This window comes from Nyctereutes procyonoides, unplaced genomic scaffold (genome assembly GCF_905146905.1).
Source record: "Nyctereutes procyonoides isolate TBG_1078 unplaced genomic scaffold, NYPRO_anot_genome, whole genome shotgun sequence".
NCBI lineage: Eukaryota > Metazoa > Chordata > Mammalia > Carnivora > Canidae > Nyctereutes > Nyctereutes procyonoides.
The window spans coordinates 55,010,542-55,029,603 of NW_026575046.1; positions in this window are offsets into that span (position 1 = coordinate 55,010,542).

Consider the following 19,062-nt stretch of genomic DNA (forward strand, 5'->3'; position numbering starts at 1 on the left):
TAACAAACTCAAATTACATTTCTAATTAGCTCTGGATAAAAGAATAATTCTATAAAAATAAACAGAGGTAGACCAGAGTAAGGATTTGTTTTAAAGTTGGGGCTTTTGAAAAATGTTTCTTGGTAGGAAAATTTAGCACTACTGAGGCTTCTTAATTATGGAGAAGTGAGAAAATACCATTTAGGAAAGCAACCAGAAATCATGGATTTAATACATGTCCTGAATGTCTTCTCCTTAAATCCAATTGAAACATATATAAAATCTTCTGAAGCAAAGTAACAAGCAAAATCTTCTTGAAATTCAAGGATGATTAACAAAATATCTGGCTTGACTCATATTAAATATGAGTCTCCAAATACTATTATCTTGCTGGCAAATGTTTTCACGTAGTGTCTTCATTGAAGAAGTTCTTGAATCACAATCATATTAAGGACACTCTATCAACTAAACAGCAGGAGCTCTATTTAAATGTATAAAATCAATTAACTCTCTATATTAACTGTATATAAAGATATAAAACAAGATTTGAAAATAGGTAGTGTCAAGCCAAGTTTGATTAATAAAGAGATGTTAATCATTTTTCTTTCCTCCAGGTAAATCACTTTTTCCTCCCCTCTTCTTTCAAGCAGGAAGATGTGTTCATGGTATAGGGAAAACAATGTGATAAGATGACAAAGTGGGAAGGAGTCAGGGCCAAATTCTTGGCTTTTGGTTTTCTTAGCATTTGTCTTCGGTGGTGTAATAGTGTCTGTGCATAAGCATCATATATGGAGGACACATGATGGGAGATAATAGTCTCCTACCAGAAGCCTCATAGGCCAAACGGTAGTTAGGAATTAGAGAGGGATGGAAGGTGTATTATGAAAGCAAAAAGGTTAATGGGTCTGTGAAAGAGAAGTATTAGCTGAAAGGGCCCAGTAGTTCGCTATTCCATTACACTATTTCACCCTAGAAGTATATTGCTCTTGTCAGCTCTTGGCCCGGATATGAAAAATCTTCCTTTTCTAAATATAATAGCCTCTCTGTGCAGATGCATAGGTTTTGGGCTTTCTTATTAACCCGTAGAAAGTTGAAGGCCCAAAATCTTTTTTTGCAATATGAACAATCACAACCCCTTTTAATTCAAACTGTCACTGCTTGAGGCATCATAACTATTTTGACAACTTCGTGGGTTTCCTATGTATCTGACCACATCCAGTGAAACCACACTTACAATCCTGTTTGGGATAGGCTTCTCTCTTCTCTGGCATGTCAGAGCACTGTATGAGAACACTGTAACAAATCTTGGAGAGGATAACTAGGCACTACCTTATCTACTTACGATCTTCACACGGGGTCTTAACATCATTTATTTGATTTTACATTGAGGTCTTTCCTCACCTTATTTTGCTGCCTGAATAAACTAGAAACCAGAAGAAAGTTTTATTCTAAAACTCAACAAGAGCTCTCCATTTCTTCTAAATTCTTACAGACTACTTTGCTTCTTAGCTCATCTCTCTTCCTGTAACTTACCTTATATAGCTAAAATAAGCTAATTGACACTTTTTACATTTTGTCTTACAAGTGCATATACCTAGATTTCATTAAGTGTATTTTCTATCTTTTTATTACCAAAACAATAGTGTTTGCCTTTTTTCATGCTGCTACATGACGTGTATTACCTTACTCCATCTTGTTATAGTCTCCTGTCATTAAATTTCCTATTCTCCACTAATGATTTGTTAATAACTCCTCCAGCCTTCTCTCCCACCCTGGTCTCATGTCACTTTACTTAGCTTCCACCTAACACCCAGCCCCAAAAGCAATGCTAAATATTCTGTTTGTATCATGGTAGCCACCTATTTCTAGGAACTAATTCTTATAAAAATTAGCTTCTGTTACATGATTAAATCCTATGAAATTCAAAGGTCTAAAGCAAAAAATAAGCATTTTTTAATATTCTCTTCTTAGGTAGTTGAGACTGCTTGGATAAATACCGGATGGCTGGCTCAACGTCACCTAGGGTGATAATTGCCATGTCTCACATCATTGAGCAAAATATCCCAGGTTCAATCTTATGATGAATGGTGGTGATTACAAAAGACAGGACATTACAGTGCACAAGAACTTTTCAAATCTCTGTTTGCATTATGTTTTTTTAAATGTCCCATGAGCCAAATAAGCTCATATGGCCAACCCTGAGTTCAAGGATGCAGACATAGGTTTCATTTCTGAGTGGAAAGAGTTTGAAAGTCACACTAAAAAAAATCATGACAACATAGATAAGAAAATTTGTGGCCAATTCCTATACATAGTGTATTATAAACCAATAATAATTGAAATAATATTTTTCTTTATAAATAACAAAACCTATATCAGTAAAGGACAATCTAGAACTAGATCCAATTTTGGAAAATAAATCAGCTTATTTCTACTACAAACAATGAGGAATTAGCTGCATTTTGATCAATCTCATCCAGAATAACTAGAAAATCTTGACAACATATGTAAGAATCTTCTCAGTGGAATGAGACAATTACCAAAGCAGTTATGTTTTGTTAGTTCAATAATCTAGATAATAGAGAACCACATAGAGGAAAAGAAGAACATATTGTCCAGATCTTTACATTACCTTTCTTAGTTTTTATAGATGACTGAATCTGTATGAAAAATAGCTTTGTATCCCCTCCCCCCAAAAAACCTCAAACCACGTAAATAAATAGACACTCAAATATGAGTGTTGTTAGGCAAGTGTTTTGTACCAATTATGATTAATGTAGTCTAGAAATGAAAACACAAGATGGAGAATATTTACTGACAGATAATGGATAATGCAAAAAACAAAAACCAGAAGCAAAATATATGAACTAAAAATTATGAACACAACAAATAGGGCTACTTTCAAATTAGACACAGTGAAGACAGAAAGAGGGAAAAGGAAGATAGATCAAAAGAAAATATAGCGATGCATAAATATTCAAAAGCATGGAAAACAAAAACAATAAGAAGCAGATAGTAAAAGTGGAAAGGTTTAACATAGGTGTAATTGTCATCCTAGAAAGAGATGAGAGGAAATGAGGCAGTAGCCATTTATAAAGTGTTAATTGCTGAGAATTTTCTAAAATATATGAAAGACATAGAGCAATAGATTTAAAAAGCATTACAAGCATAACCAGAATAAAAGCAGAAACAAAACCATCCTGGAACGCATGATAGTAACGCTACTCAAAACAGAGGAAAATAGGATTAAAATCAACCAGATAAGAAAGACTCCTTACTTTCAAGAGAATGAAATAAGAAAGGCTGCTGACTTCAAATATATAATAATACTATTTTAGATATCCCAAGGGCAAAAGAAGAAATCAGAGGAGAAATTTATGAACTAAGTGATAATAAATGTAGGTGTATTAGTATTAATGTTTTTTAAAATCTGTAACTATAGGAAAACATATAGCTATAAATGCATGAAATAAATGCTTCCAATATATTCTAATTACATACATTTGTGAATTTTTATATTTAAATGCAGCTTTGTACTCATGTTTTAACATATGCATTTTAATGAACGATACCTACAATTTTCAACATATGTATTAGAAATGAATCTTGTTGCACCTGGGTGGCTTAAGCTACCAATTCTTGATTTTGGCTCAGGTCAGGATCCCAAAGAGACCAAACCCTGTGTAGCCTTCACACACTCAGGGTGGAGTCTGCTTGCGATTCTCTCTCTCCTTCTTCTTCTGCCCCTTCCCCTACTCACAGACACTCTCTCTATATAAATAAATACATATCCTAAAAAAAAAATGAATCTTGACCCCATTTTACACAATTTACAATAATTTCACACAGATTGTAGGTCAAAATATAAAAGGAACAAATCTATAAAATTTAAAGGAAATAAATCTTCTGTAAGATAACATAGGATAATATTTTCATGACTTGGAAGGGGCAAATATTTGTTAAGTAAGACACAAAAAGCATTAACTAATGAGGAAAGTATTGAATTTCCTTCTTTGTAAAATTGTTCTGCTTCCCACTATGTGTCTCTTTGCCTCGCTATGATGATTCATTCACCCAGAAGCATGAAGCAAAGGAGCATGGCTGAGGACATCCTCCAACTTCTCTCCTTACTTTAACATCCCATCTCCAATAGTCAGAAACCTGGTTCCTGCCATCTGTCGTCCATTTACTCAATTATTCTATTCCAGTTTATGTATGAGGCACTTTCATAATTATTAAATTATACCCCTCTGGGAAATTTTTTGATCAGCTAGGGTACAGTGCTTATACAGAGTTCCTTTTAACTTTGGTCCTACAGATTCCACTCACTTCCAAAGTTACTTATGTCAGGAACTTTCCCATCCTGTTCTCTATGGTGAATTTGTTACATGCATTCATAACACAGTTGGATTATTTCATCATTGACTTAAAGCTCATCTGGGGTCGCATGATCTCCTAAATAATTTTTTTCCTAAATAATTTTTTAAGGATGCATTCATGAAGATTCATTACGGTTTTTGCTGTAGAGTTCTGTGAGTTCTAACAAATGTCACGTATCCTATAGAATAGGATAGTATTACAGTATCATAAAGAAGAGTTTCACCGTCCTATAAATTCCCCTGTACTTCACCCCTGAAAGATTACCAACTATAGATTTGTTTGCCATCTCAAGAGTTTTGCCTTTGCTAGGATGTCATAAAAATGGTATTGTAAGGTATGTAGTCTTTTCAAATTTCCTTCTTTCACTCAGTAATAGGAATTTAAGATTCATTCATGGTTTTTCATGGCTTGATCGCCCACTTTTTTTTTTAATCACTGAATGGTATTCTATTGAATGAAAGTACCACTGTCTGTTTATCCATTCACCTAATAGAGAATATCTTGGTTGCTTCCAGTTTGGGGTGATGATGAATCAAGCTTTAAAAATATTTGTATGCAGATTTTGTGTGTGTGTGTGTGTGTGGACACAGGTCTTAACATATTTGGGTAATATCAGCATGATCGCTGGATTGTATAGTAGTAATATACTCAGCTTTATAAAAAAAAAATTGCCCGACTGTCTCCCAAAGTAGTTACATCATTTTGCACTCCCATCATCAATGAGTAAGAGTTTCTGTTGCTCCATGTCCTCTATTGCATTTGGTTTTGTCACATTTTTTAATAAGTAGCCATTTAATAGTGCAAATGGCCCCTTGTTATTCTTTTAATTTGCAATCCCCTAGTAGCATAATATCGAGCATATTTTTATGTGCAAAATTGCCTGTTTATCTTCTTTGATTAGTATCTGTTCAGATCTTTTACCCATTTTTTAAAAGAGCTGTTCGTTTTCATATTGTTGAGTTTAAGAGTTATTTGTATACCTTGGACACAGATTTTTTATCAAATATGTTTTGCAAATATCTTCTTCCAGTATGGTGTATCCTTTCATTCTCTGTGAAAAGCTTTCACAGAGCAGAAAATCTGAATTTTAATAAAGTCTAACTTATCAATATTTTCCTTTCAAGGATAGTGCTTTTGGGGTTGTATCTTAAAACTAATCAGCAAACCCAAGGTCACCTAGATTTTTCTCAGCACTTTTTAATGAAGAGTTTTATTGAAATACAATATAGAGCCTTAAGCACACCAATCTTAAATTTTTAGCTTAATGCATTAGTATAGAGTGAAAATATCCACTTACATAAAAGCTAAATTTAAAAAACAGACTACAACCTGGGGTCAGATCTGGCCTGCCACCTGTTATTATACAGCTTGCAATTTAATAAATTTCTTAATGGTTGGGAACATTTTTAAATGGTTGGGAATATCAGAAAGAGAATTATATTTCACAAAATTCACATGAAAATTATATGCAATTCAAAGTCCAATATTCATAATCATTACATCTATAACTCACATATTATACACATATATAAATATATAGAATATATATCATATTTTATTATTTAATATTCTATTAGTAAGTCTATTATTAACAATTCTTATTATTAATACTTATTAATAATAATTCTAAAATACAATAATATATAATATATTATTATTTAGTATTCTATTAATTCTATTATTATATAATAATATTACATATTATTATTATATTATATATATATAATCTATAGCTGCTACTACAGTAAAGGGAAGAGTTGAGTTATTGCAACAAGGATCATATAACCCACAAAGCCTAAAATATTTACTATCAAGTCCTTTACAGAAAAAGTTGCCAACCTATTATAGAATATTACCAGCACCTCAAAAATCCACCTCATGGTCACTCACATCATTACATCTCCAAAAATAATGACTATTCTGACTTTTATTATAGAGGATTATTTTTATGTTGTTTTTTTTTTGCACATTGCATGAATAAGAAGTATATAACACTTATTGTTGTATCTGATCTCTTTTATTCAATGTTTTATCTATCAGATACATTATATAGCTGTAATTTGTGTATATATATATATATAATCTTTTAAATATATACTACATTCTTCATCCATTCCACTGTTAATGGATGTTTGCACTTTATCATTTGAGGCTATTGTGATTAATGTTGCTAATGGAACACTTGTTCATGTCTTATTCATTGTCTCCATGCATGCACATTTCTGTTGGATACAAACCTAGATGTGGAATGACTCGGTCAAAAGGGTATACAAAACCTTAGCCTTAGTAAATGTCATCAAAGATTTTCAAGTATTAAAAGTATTTTACAAATATCTATGTCCACCTGAACTGCATTCACATGCAAGTTACTTAATATTTTACTAACACACTATGAGTTCATTTTTCTATCATTGATTCACAGGTACCACCTATAATATACTAATTTGCACATTTAGGTTTGTGCCAAAACTTATATTTCCCTGATGACTAATGATATAAATAATTTTTTCCTATACCCATTGGTGATTGTAAGTCTTCTTTTCCAACATGCTGTTTTCAAGCCTATAGCATCCAACCCCTTTTAAAAGATGTATATCACATATATCCACACAAATATATATATACCTATACATAAACTCTATCATCTATCTATCTATCTATCTATCTATCTATCTATCTATCTATCATCTATCATCATCATCATCATCATCTACCGTTTATCTATCATCATCTGAAATACGTGGGAGATAATATTAAAAACAAATATATTATGCTACTCTGTGTTTTTCACTGTCTTCTTTCCTTATATTGTATTTTGTAAATCAGAATTCCTAATTAAATGAATCTACTCCAATCTTTACCTTCATGGTTAGTGCTTTCTAAATACTGTTTAAGAAATCCTAGCTTTCCTAATGATCCTGAAGACATCTCTATATCATCTTCCAAAGGAATTCTTGTTTGGCCTTTCATATTTGGCTACAGTCTATCTATAATTCTTTTTTATATAGGTGCAATAGAGGTGCTTTTTTCATTTATTTTTTTAAACATTTATTTTTTTATTGGTGTTCAATCTGCCAACATATAGAATAACACCCAGTGCTCATCCCATCAAGTGCCCACCTCAGTGCCCACCACCCAGTCACCCCCACCCCCTGCCCACCTCCTCTTCCACCACCCCTAGTTCGTTTCCCAGAGTTAGGAGTCTCTCATGTTCTGTCTCCCTTTCTGATATTTCCCACTCATTTTTTCTCCTTTCCCTTTTATTCCCTTTCACCATTTTTTTATGTTCCCCAAATGAATGAGACCATATAATGTTTGTCGTTCTCCGATTGACTTATTTCACTCAGCATCCACGTCAAAGCAAATGGTGGGTATTTGTCATTTCTAATGGCTGTCCAGGTCCATCCACGTCAAAGCAAATGGTGGGTATTTGTCATTTCTAATGGCTGAGGAATATTCCATTGTATACATAGACCACATCTTCTTTATCCATTCATCTTTTGATGGACACTGAGGCTCCTTCCACAGTTTGGCTACTGTGGAGATTGCTGCTATAAACATTGGGGTACAGGTGTCCCCGCTTTCATTTCATCATCATTTAGGGAATAGAGTCATATATTTGAATTCTCCATTCTGTCTCCTTGGTACATTTCTCTATCCTTGTTCAATACTACAGTTTTTAATTATTGTAGCTTTATAATCATAAAAAATCACTAAAATCACTAAAACTATTGGTGATTTTGATTGATGATTTTAACTGATTGCTTAGTGGTGCAATCTATAGGTATATTTGGGGGAAATGACACTCTTCCATCCCATAGCATGGTATATTCGTCCTTTATTTGTTTTATTTGATTTCTCTTATCAGCGTTTAGGGTTTTTTTTTTTTTGTATAGTGATTTTGCATGTAGTTCATAACATTTATTCCTAGGTATTTGATATTTTTGACACTAAATGACATCTTTTACAGTTTTACTTTCAAATAATTTTTATTAGTATATAGAAATTGACTATAAATGCCATTTCTTTTTCAACTCATATACATCTTGGTTTTTCCTTTACCTTATTTCACTGGGTAGGAACTTCAGTACAATGGTGAATACAAGTGAAGTTAGCAGACATCCTTGGAAAAAATTTTACACTGTATTTCTTATTAGCATGTTAATAGCTGTGGAATCTACAGTAATACACTCTTTTTCATTCCTGATATTGGTAATATAATCCTTCTCTCTACTCTTAGATTTTGTCTTGCCAGAAGAATATATATCTAACTGATGTTTTTTGGGAAATAATATTTGGCTTTATTGATTTTTATTTAAGTATTACAAATAAAATACTCATATGTTATGTATCTCTTTTCCTGACTTCTTGTGGTACATGCTTAGAAAATCTATTTCAGTGTCCTTATTTTATAACATATCAACTCAAGCTACAAATTTGCCTCTAGGCATAGCTTTAACTGCACCCCACAAGTTTTGATATGATATATTTTCATTACTTGGAATAACTATATTTTCTAATTTCCATAGTGATTTATTTTGGGGGTCATGGTTTCTTTATATATGTTTTGCAGTATATTCAAGTATTTGGAGATTTATTTCTAGACGGATTCCACTTTGGTCAGAGAATCATACCCTGTATGATTTCAAATCTAAAATTTGTGGATATGGCCTTAAGATTATCATACAGTCTATTTTGATAAAAATTCCATGTGTACTTTAAAAGGTAATATATTGAGGGCATATGGGTGGCTTAGTTGGTTAAGTGTCTGCCTTTAGCTCAGGTCATCATCTCAGGGTCCTGGGGTCAAGCCCCCACTGGGGTCCCTGCTCCCTCTCCCTCTGTTCTTCCCTCCTTATGCTCTTTCTCTCATTCTCTTTTTCTCAAATAAATAAGTAAAACCTTTAAAAAATAAAAGGTAATGTATTCAAATATATTCTGGAGGTTTTTGGTGTAGTGATATATGTATATATCTATACATCTATATATAATGGCATGTGTTTATTGTATTATGAAAGTCTTCTATAGCTCCACTAACTTACTATCTTTTTATTAGTTACTATGAAAGAAATGCTACAAGTTCCAACTATGATTTTGGATTCATTGATATCCTTTTACACATTTCATTTTGCTTTAGGTATATATTTAAGCTTATATTATTAATCTTATTATGTGGGATCCCTGGGTGGCGCAGCGGTTTGGCGCCTGCCTTTGGCCCAGGGCGCGATCCTGGAGACCTGGGATCGAATCCCACGTTGGGCTCCCGGTACATGGAGCCTGCTTCTCCCTCTGCCTGTGTCTCTGTCTCTTTGTCTCTCTCTGTGTGACTATCATGAATAAATAAATAAAATCTTATTATGTGCAGAATAAATCTTTTATTCTTTTTTTATTTTTTTTAGAGAGAAAGTGTGCACACACAAGAGAGAGCATGCAAGCAGGGGAGGGGTAGAGGGAGAGCGAGAGAGAATCCTAAGCAGCAGAGCCTCACAAGGGGCTCAATTTCATAACTCTGAGAACTTGACCTGAATCAAAATCAAGAGTCTGATGCTCAACTGACAGAGCCACCCAGACACTCTGAATAATTTTTTTAATTATGACATATGCCTTATTTTACTATGGGACTACTGGCAATAAATTCTTTTTATTTATCAGAAATGCATGTACCATCATTTTTGAAATCTAGGTTAGCAAATGTTTCTTTCAGAATTTGTTCTTGTTTTACCATGTGTGTTGGTCAAATATTGCTCGTTTGCAGATAATGAGCCTTTTTCCCCTCACCTGGTTTCTTTCAAGATTTTCATTTTGACTTTGGTTATAGCATATTTTTACTATAATGTGTTCAAATGTAGATTTCTTTTTCTTTTCTTCTTTTTTATTTTCTTATGGTTTGCAGAACCTCTTGAACTTGATCTTGAGGTCTTTCATTAGATTTTGTAAAATTCTTAGACTATAATTCTTCCAACATTTCTTCTGTCTTTTCTGTTTCTCTCTCTCTCTGTCTCTCTGTCTCTCTCTCTCCTTCCCCTCCTGAGGCATCCCTCCCTTACACATAGTTAGACTTTTTGGCATGCCCCATTTTTTCTCCTTACATAACACCATCTGCATATTTTCTACTACATATTTTAGTTCACTATTAGTTCTGTTGCAACCAAACTTCTGTTGAACCCATGTATAGGAATTATTTCAGTTCCAAAATTTCTATTTTACTCTTTTATAGATTCCACATACCCATTATACCCATTGAAATTTGTTATCTATTTTTTTGAACAAGTGAATGATAGTTTCTTAAAAATATCTGGCTAATAATTCTAAATTTTGGAGTTTCACTGCGTATCTGTTGTTTTATTACATTATAGCTCTGTTCCTTTTCTCTTTTTTTTTTTTTGATTTTCAGCCATATGGCTACTTTTTCTGTCATATGTAGTTAGTTTTATTTTATATTTTTAAAATGTAGAGATTTGGGATGATTTATATGCCTCCAGACAGAATTTAATTTTCTTCTGACAGGCTACCTTGGGAAGACTACCTTGATTTAATTAGGAATTAAGATGGCTTGAGGTTTTGTTTCAGGCTTTGTGAGGCTTGGCTTGCTTCTTTGTGAGAGCTGGTTTGCTCTTATTCCTAAGAGGAAGCATTCAAGGGCCTCAGCTAAATGTCTGTGTTGCTTCCAAGATGCCTTGTCCATGGCAGTCCTCAAAATTCTTTTCTGTGTGTGTGTCTCTCTCTCAAGCACACTGGGATTACATAAATCTCATAACTTTTTAATGTTTTAATATCTGTTTGGCTTCTCAGCCCATTAGGAATTGGCAAATGCCTCAAAAGAAAACTTCATGCAGAATGTTGGGCTCACTTTTCTGATACCCTTCTCTCCAGGATTTTGGACCTTCAAATCTACCCATTCTCAGAACTAAAATTTAAGATGTGGGTCGAATTAATAAGAGTATAACCCAATCCTGATTTAGTGAATTTCTTTCACTAAAGAAAAAGAAAATATCCAGTAATGCTACGGAAGAAATTCAGTATGAGTTCAGAAAGCTGTTGGAACTCTCATAAAGCCAAATAAGGGATGGGAAAGCATACCAGAAATTAGCAACAACAGAAAGCTGCTTCTATTCCTTAAGCAAGAGAACAATGTGAGGAGGCATTCGCAGAGGCCAGGAGCCAAGTCTAGCAGGTAGACACCAGAATCAGAACGGAGGCTTCCAACAAGAGTGGGGATCACATGGGAGATGTAGCCAGTACCAAGAAAAGAGAAACAAATGAGACTTTCTTCCTGCCTTGGTAATGCATGCTTCTGGATAAAACTAACTGGTAGTTGAGGAAAGAGTCTGAGAAATGTAGAACCAGTCTTCTTTGTACAGAGCAGAAGAAGGATAGTAAATGCACCTAAGTGCAAAAGCCAAAAGTAAAGGCACCTAAGTGCAAGTAATTTTTCTCTAAAAAGAAAAATCCCTTTAGAGCCAAGTGCTGGGAAACTGATCTCACGACTCCTAGGCCCCATTACCTTCATTCTCTGATTGAAAATATTCTTAGAGTAGAAGGTGAAGGAAGCTAACAAAAAAAAAAAGATTTTTCTGATTCAAAGATTTTCCTAAACAAATATCAAACAACTCTGAAAGAGGGAAGTTATTTCAGTAGTAGCCAATTTACTGGGTCTTGACCAAGACATTTTAAAATAGAATGGAATGGAATAGGAGAGAATAGAACATCACAACATGTAGGGACTTTGAGAGAAAGTATTTGTTCAAAAAGTTTTAAAACTCAGCTGTCTAGGTGAGTTATTTAAAGTTGGTTTCATTTCACTGAAGAGGAAGCAGACAAGGATAATTTCATTTAAGAATAGCAAGTCAAGACCTTTTAAAGAACAGAAAAAGAGGAAAGAAGATTAAATGCTCTTGGAAAAAAAATCTAAAGTGGCAAGTGAAATGCAAATTTTAAATATTCCCCAGCTAGTCAATAAATCCTTACAAATGGGTGGATTGTTCATCAGAATTGAAATAAGCCCTTGAACTTTGATTTTCATTAGTCTGGGTACATGCTGTTTAAAGAATCTTTAAATTTAGACCATCACCTGTGTTGTGAAACATCTGACAGAAGAAACAAATTACCTCCTCATGGATTCATCTCCTTTTCCTTCATTTTTCTCAGATATTCAAAGTGAGGATAACAATGACCCCCTCACTGGGTCTTCATCAAGTGTTTTTGGCTGGCATAAGTGTCTCCAGTCAAAAGAAGGGTTTAATTTCTGGGAAGGCAATTTTAGTTGTTTTGATTAGGCAATTCTGTGACAAAAGGACTAGGTATTGGATCTGAGTGGAACCAGCTGTGTTCCCTTTATTAGCTGCTGAGGGGGTTACGAAAGGCTTTCAGGGGAACTGATGACCTGGCAGGTGGGAGACAGGTAAGTATGGAGGGCAGAGTGTTCTTTCAGCCAAAATTGTGATTGCTTGTATCGCTAAGAGCAGGGTTCATCTTGATATTTTATTAGTAATGAACATTTTATCAGGATCATTCTGGTTGCAGGAAAGGGAAAAGTCCAATCATATTCATAGGTGGGTGTATTCACCGTCAGTTTTGAAGAGCTCAGAGGAGGGGCTGGTGTCAAATGGCTTGATTGGAACATCTGATAGATCATCTGGGACTTAGTTTCTCCCTCTGTTTATTCGCTTAGATTTCCTCCTCACAACCTTCATCCTCAGACGAGCTGGAGAGACTTCTAGGCCGCTCTGGAGCTTGCATTCTCTCTTGGTCTCAGCTAGTGGAAGACAAAAAAGCAAGAATCCCCTTCCAATGACTCCTTGCAAAGTTTTTTGACCATCATTGACTTTGATTAGACAATACATCTTTGAGTCAGGAACTGTGGCCTGGTGGCTAGCTTTGACTTAGGTCACATCCCACGCAAGTCTATGCAAACACGTGGCTTGTGATTGGAAGAGGAAGGATCCTTCCCAGGGAAGCGAAGGTATTTAATAAAAAAGGTTAAATGCACACATGACAAAAATAAATGTCCTCTTTATATGCCGGTCGGGTGCACTTAGCCATGGCATAGCGTCTTCCCAGGGTGAAATGGGTTTCTTATTTGTTGTTTGTTTTCTTTTTCTCAGTTTTCTTGATACATCTTTGGGTTCTATAGTGTCGGAAAAAGTGTGGAGGATGTTCCTGAAAGCAATCTTGTTACCATAGGCCATCAACTACCATGACTTCTTTCTTAAAATTAATTTGCTATATTTAAGGCATACAAAATGGATATGAAATACATTGAATATCTATGCACTCACATCCTTAATAAGGAACAAAACATTGCCAGAAGAACTAAATACCCTCTTTGGACCTCTCCCCGATTCTTTTCTTTCCTCTGCTAGGAAAACACTATTTTTAATTTAGTGTTTTTTATTCCTATGACTGTATTCATATTTTAACTAAAATTTTTATCAATCTCTAAGCAACAGGTAATATTATTTTATATATTTTTCACATATACAAATATATTTCTTATGTGAAAGAAATATGTATGTTTATTATGACTTTTTTCAATTATGTTTCATATATGTAGTTCTAGTTCTTTCATTTTACTCGTATTGTATTTACTTTTTTTATTTTGATGTTTGAATGCATAATAATTGAATTATCTATTCTCCAGGTGATAGACAATTGTATTCATTCCCGATATTGCTTTTAGGACCAACGTTGTTATAAGTTCTTTTCTAACATACATGTTCAAGGATATTGCAATGGTATATACCGGGAAATAAAATTAACAGCTTGGGAAATTTGGACAACTTCAACTTCACTGGTTATTGCCAAACTGTTTTTCAAAGAAGTTGTACCAATTTACGTGTTCATCAGCAAAGTATAAGTATCTCTGTGGCTCCACATCCTTGCCAACAGGATATTGCCAGACTTTTTAGTTTTTGCCAGCCTAATTAGTGTCATATCTGTGGGTTTCAATGAGAATGTCCCAAACTGCTAATGACCTAGAGTATTTTGTCAGATAGCTACTGGCTATTCAGATTTCTTCTGTGAATTTTCTGTTTAACATTTTGCTGATCCTCTGCTCTGCCCAGCTTATATGATTTTGTGGTGTCTTATAGATTTTAATATTATTCTGTATATTATTTATTTGGAGGATGAGGGGCTTACATGTGTTGTAAATATCCTTCTAGTTCTTGAATTGTCATTGTACATGTGTGAATTCTTTAATAAACAAAATGTAATTATAATGCTATCAAAGTTATCACTTCATTTTCATGTTTGTGTGTTTTGTAGCCCAGCTAAGAAATTTTTTTTTACCTCAAGTTTTGAAAGATGTTTTTCTGCATTCTTGCTAAATAAGCTTCCCCCATTACTGGGGGGATGGCCTCAGGATGGTGTTTCCACAGAGGGCAAGCCCATCTCAGAGAGAGATAGCTACAAAACTTTGCTAAATTCACTTTCAGTCTCTTCTAGGTAAATCTCTGACACCAAAAAGTAATGATTTCTCTAGAAAGCCTCTTTCACCCCCTCTAGGATGCCTGTGGATCTCGTTTTTTTTTTTTTTGTATACATTGTATTTTTATTTTATTTTTTTAAAATAAATTAATTTTTATTGGTGTTCAATTTACCAACATACATAATAACACCCAGTGCTCATCCCGTCAAGTGTCCCCCTCAGTGCCCGTCACCCATTCACCCCCCTCCCCGCCCTCCTCCCCTTCCACCAGCCCTAGTTCGTTTCCCAGAGTTAGGAGTCTTTATGTTCTGTCTCCCTTTCTGATATTTCCCACACATTTCTTCTCCCTTCCCTTATAGTCCCTTTCACTATTATTTATTCCCCAAACGAATGAGAACATACACTGTTTGTCCTTCTCCGATTGACTTACTTCACTCAGCATAATACCCTCCAGTTCTATCCACGTTGAAGCAAATGGTGGGTATTTGTCGTTTCTAATGGCTGAGTAATATTCCATTGTATACATAAACCACATCTTCTTTATCCATTCATCTTCCGATGGGCACCGAGGCTCCTTCCACAGTTTGGCTATTGTGGACATGGCTGCTAGAAACATTGGGGTGCAGGTGTCCCGGCGCTTCATTGCATCTGAATCTTTGGGGTAAATCCCTAACAGTGCAATTGCTGGGTCGTAGGGCAGGTCTATTTTTAACTCTTGAGGAACCTCCACACAGTTTTCCAGAGTGGCTGCACCAGTTCACATTCCCACCAACAGTGTAACAGGGTTCCCTTTTCTCCGCATCCTCTCCAACAATGTTGTTTCCTGCCTTGTTAATTTTCCCCATTCTCACTGGTGTGAGGTGGTATCTCCTTGTGGTTTTGATTTGTATTTCCCTGATGGCAAGTGATGCAGAGCATTTTCTCATGTGCATGTTGGCCATGTCTATGTCTTCCTCTGTGAGATTTCTCTTCATGTCTTTTGCCCATTTCATGATTGGATTGTTTGTTTCTTTGGTGTTGAGTTTAATAAGTTCTTTATAGATTTTGGAAACTAGCCCTTTATCTGATATGTTATTTGCAAATATCTTCTCCCATTCTGTAGGTTGTCTTTGAGTTTTGTTGACTGTATCCTTTGCTGTGCTAAAGCTTCTTATCTTGATGAAGTCCCAATAGTTCATTTTTGATTTTGTTTCTTTTGCTTTCGTGGATGTATCTTGCAAGAAGTTACTGTGGCCAAGTTCAAAAAGGGTGTTGCCTGTGTTCTCCTCTAGGATTTTGATGGAATCTTGTCTCACATTTAGATCTTTCATCCATTTGGAGTTTATCTTTGTGTATGGTGCAAGAGAGTGGTCTAGTTTCATTCTTCTGCATGTGGATGTCCAATTTTCCCAGCACCATTTATTGAAGAGACTGTCTTTCTTCCAGTGGATAGTCTTTCCTCCTTTATCGAATATTAGTTAACCATAAAGTTCAGGGTCCACTTCTGGGTTCTCTATTCTGTTCCATTGATCTATGTGTCTGTTTTTGTGCTAGTACCACACTGTCTTGATGACCACAGCTTTGTAGTACAACCTGAAATCTGGCATTGTGATGCCCCCAGATATGGTTTTCTTTTTTAAAATTCTCCTGGCTATTCGGGGTCTTTTCTGATTCCACACAAATCTTAAAATAATTTGTTCTAAGTCTCTGAAGAAAGTCCATGGTATTTTGATAGGGATTGCATTAAACGTGTAAATTGCCCTGGGTAACATTGACATTTTCACAATATTAATTCTGTCAATCCATGAGCATGGAATATTTTTCCATCTCTTTGTGTCTTCCTCAATTTCTTTCAGAAGTGTTCTATAGTTTTGAGGGTATAGATCCTTTACCTCTTTGGTTAGGTTTATTCCTAGGTATCTTATGCTTTTGGGTGCAATTGTAAATGGGATTGACTCCTTCATTTCTCTTTCTTCAGTCTCATTGTTAGTGTATAGGAATGCCATTGATTTCTGGGCATTGATTTTGTATCCTGCCACGCTACCAAATTGCTGTATGAGTTCTAGCAATCTTGGGGTGGAGGCTTTTGGGTTTTCTATGTAGAGTATCATGTCATCGGCGAAGAGGGAGAGTTTGACTTCTTCTTTGCCAATTTGAATGCCTTTAATGTCTTTTTGTTGTCTGATTGCTGAGGCTAGGACTTCCAATACTATGTTGAATAGCAGTGGTGAGAGTGGACATCCCTGTCTTGTTCCTGATCTTAGGGGAAAGGCTCCCAGTGCTTCCCCATTGAGAATGATATTTGCTGTGGGCTTTTCGTAGACGGCTTTTAAGATGTCGAGGAAAGTTCCCTCTATCCCTACTCTCTGAAGAGTTTTGATCAGGAATGGATGCTGTATTTTGTCAAATGCTTTCTCTGCATCTAATGAGAGGATCATATGTTTCTTGGTTTTTCTCTTGCTGATATGATGAATCACACTGATTGTTTTATGAGTGTTGAACCAGCCTTGTGTCCCGGGGATAAATCCTACTTGGTCATGGTGAATAATTTTCTTAATGTGTTGTTGGATCCTATTGGCTAGTATCTTGTTGAGAATTTTTGCATCCATGTTCATCAGGGATATTGGTCTGTAATTCTCCTTTTTGGTGGGGTCTTTGTCTGGTTTTGGAATTAAGTAGATGCTGGCCTCATAGAATGAATTTGGAAGTACTCCATCTCTTTCTATCTTTCCAAACAGCTTTAGTAGAATAGGTATGATTTCTTCTTTAAACATTTGATAGAATTCCCCTGGGAAGCCATCTGGCCCTGGACTCTTGTGTCTTGGGAGGTTTTTGAAGACTGCTTCAATTTCCTCCCTGGTTATTGGCCTGTTCAGGTTTTCTATTTCTTCCTGTTACAGTTTTGGTAGTTTGTGGCTTTCCAGGAATGCGTCCATTTCTTCTAGATTGCCTAATTTATTGGCGTATAGCTGTTCATAATATGTTTTTAAAATCATTTGTATTTCCTTGGTGTTGGTAGTGATCTCTCCTTTCTCATTCATGATTTTATTAATTTGAGTCTTCTCTCTCTTCTTTTTAATAAGGTTGGCTAATGGTTTATCTATCTTATTAATTCTTTCAAAGAACCAACTCCTGGTTCTATTGATCTGTTCCACAGTTCTTCTGGTCTCAATTTCGTTGAGTTCTGCTCGAATTTTAATTAACTCTCTTCTTCTGCTGGGTGTCGGGTCGATTTGCTGTTTTTTCTCTAGCTCCTTTATGTGTAAGCTTAGCTTTTGTATTTGAGTTCTTTCCAGTTTTTGAATGGATGCTTGTATTGCGATGTATTTCCCCCTCAGGAATGCTTTTGCTGCATCCCAAAGATTTTGAACAGTTGTATCTTCATTCTCATTAGTTTCCATGAATCTTTTTAATTCTTCCTTAATTTCCTGGTTGACCCTTTCATCTTTTAGCAGGATTGTCCTTAACCTCCACGTGTTTGAGGTCCTTCCAAACTTCTTGTTGTGATTTAGTTCTAATTTCAAGGCGTTGTGGTCTGAGAATATGCAGGGGACGATCCCAATCTTTTGGTATCAGTTCAGAACCGATTTGTGACCCTGTATGTGGTCTATTCTGGAGAAAGTTCCATGTGCACTTGAGAAGAATGTGTATTCAGTTGAGTTTGGATGTAAAGTTCTGTAGATATCTGTGAAATCTATCTGGTCCAGTGTATCATTTAAAGCTCTCGTTTCTTTGGAGATGTTGTGCTTAGAAGACCTATCGAGGGTAGAAAGAGCTAGATTGAAGTCACCAAGTATAAGTGTATTATTATCTAAGTATTTCTTCACTTTGGTTAATAATTCGTTTAAGTATTTGGCAGCTCCCACATTTGTGGCATATATATTGAGGATTGTTAAGTCCTCTTGTTGGACAGATCCTTTAAGTATGATATAGTGTCCCTCTTCGTCTCTCACTACAGTCTTCGGGGTAAATTTTAGTTTATCTGATATAAGGATGGCTACCCCTGCTTTCTTTTGAGAACCATTTGAATGGTAAATGGTTCTCCAACCTTTAATTTTCAGGTTGTGGGTGTCCTTCTGTCTAAAATGAGTCTCTTGTAGACAGCAAACAGATGGGTCCTGCTTTTTTATCCAGTCTGAAACCCTGCGCCTTTTGATGGGGTCATTAAGCCCATTCACGTTCAGAGTTACTATTGACAGACATGAGTTTAGTGTCATCATGATATCTATTCAGTCCTTGTTTCTGTGGATTGTTCCACTGAACTTCTTCTTAAAGGGGAATTTTAAGAGTCCCCC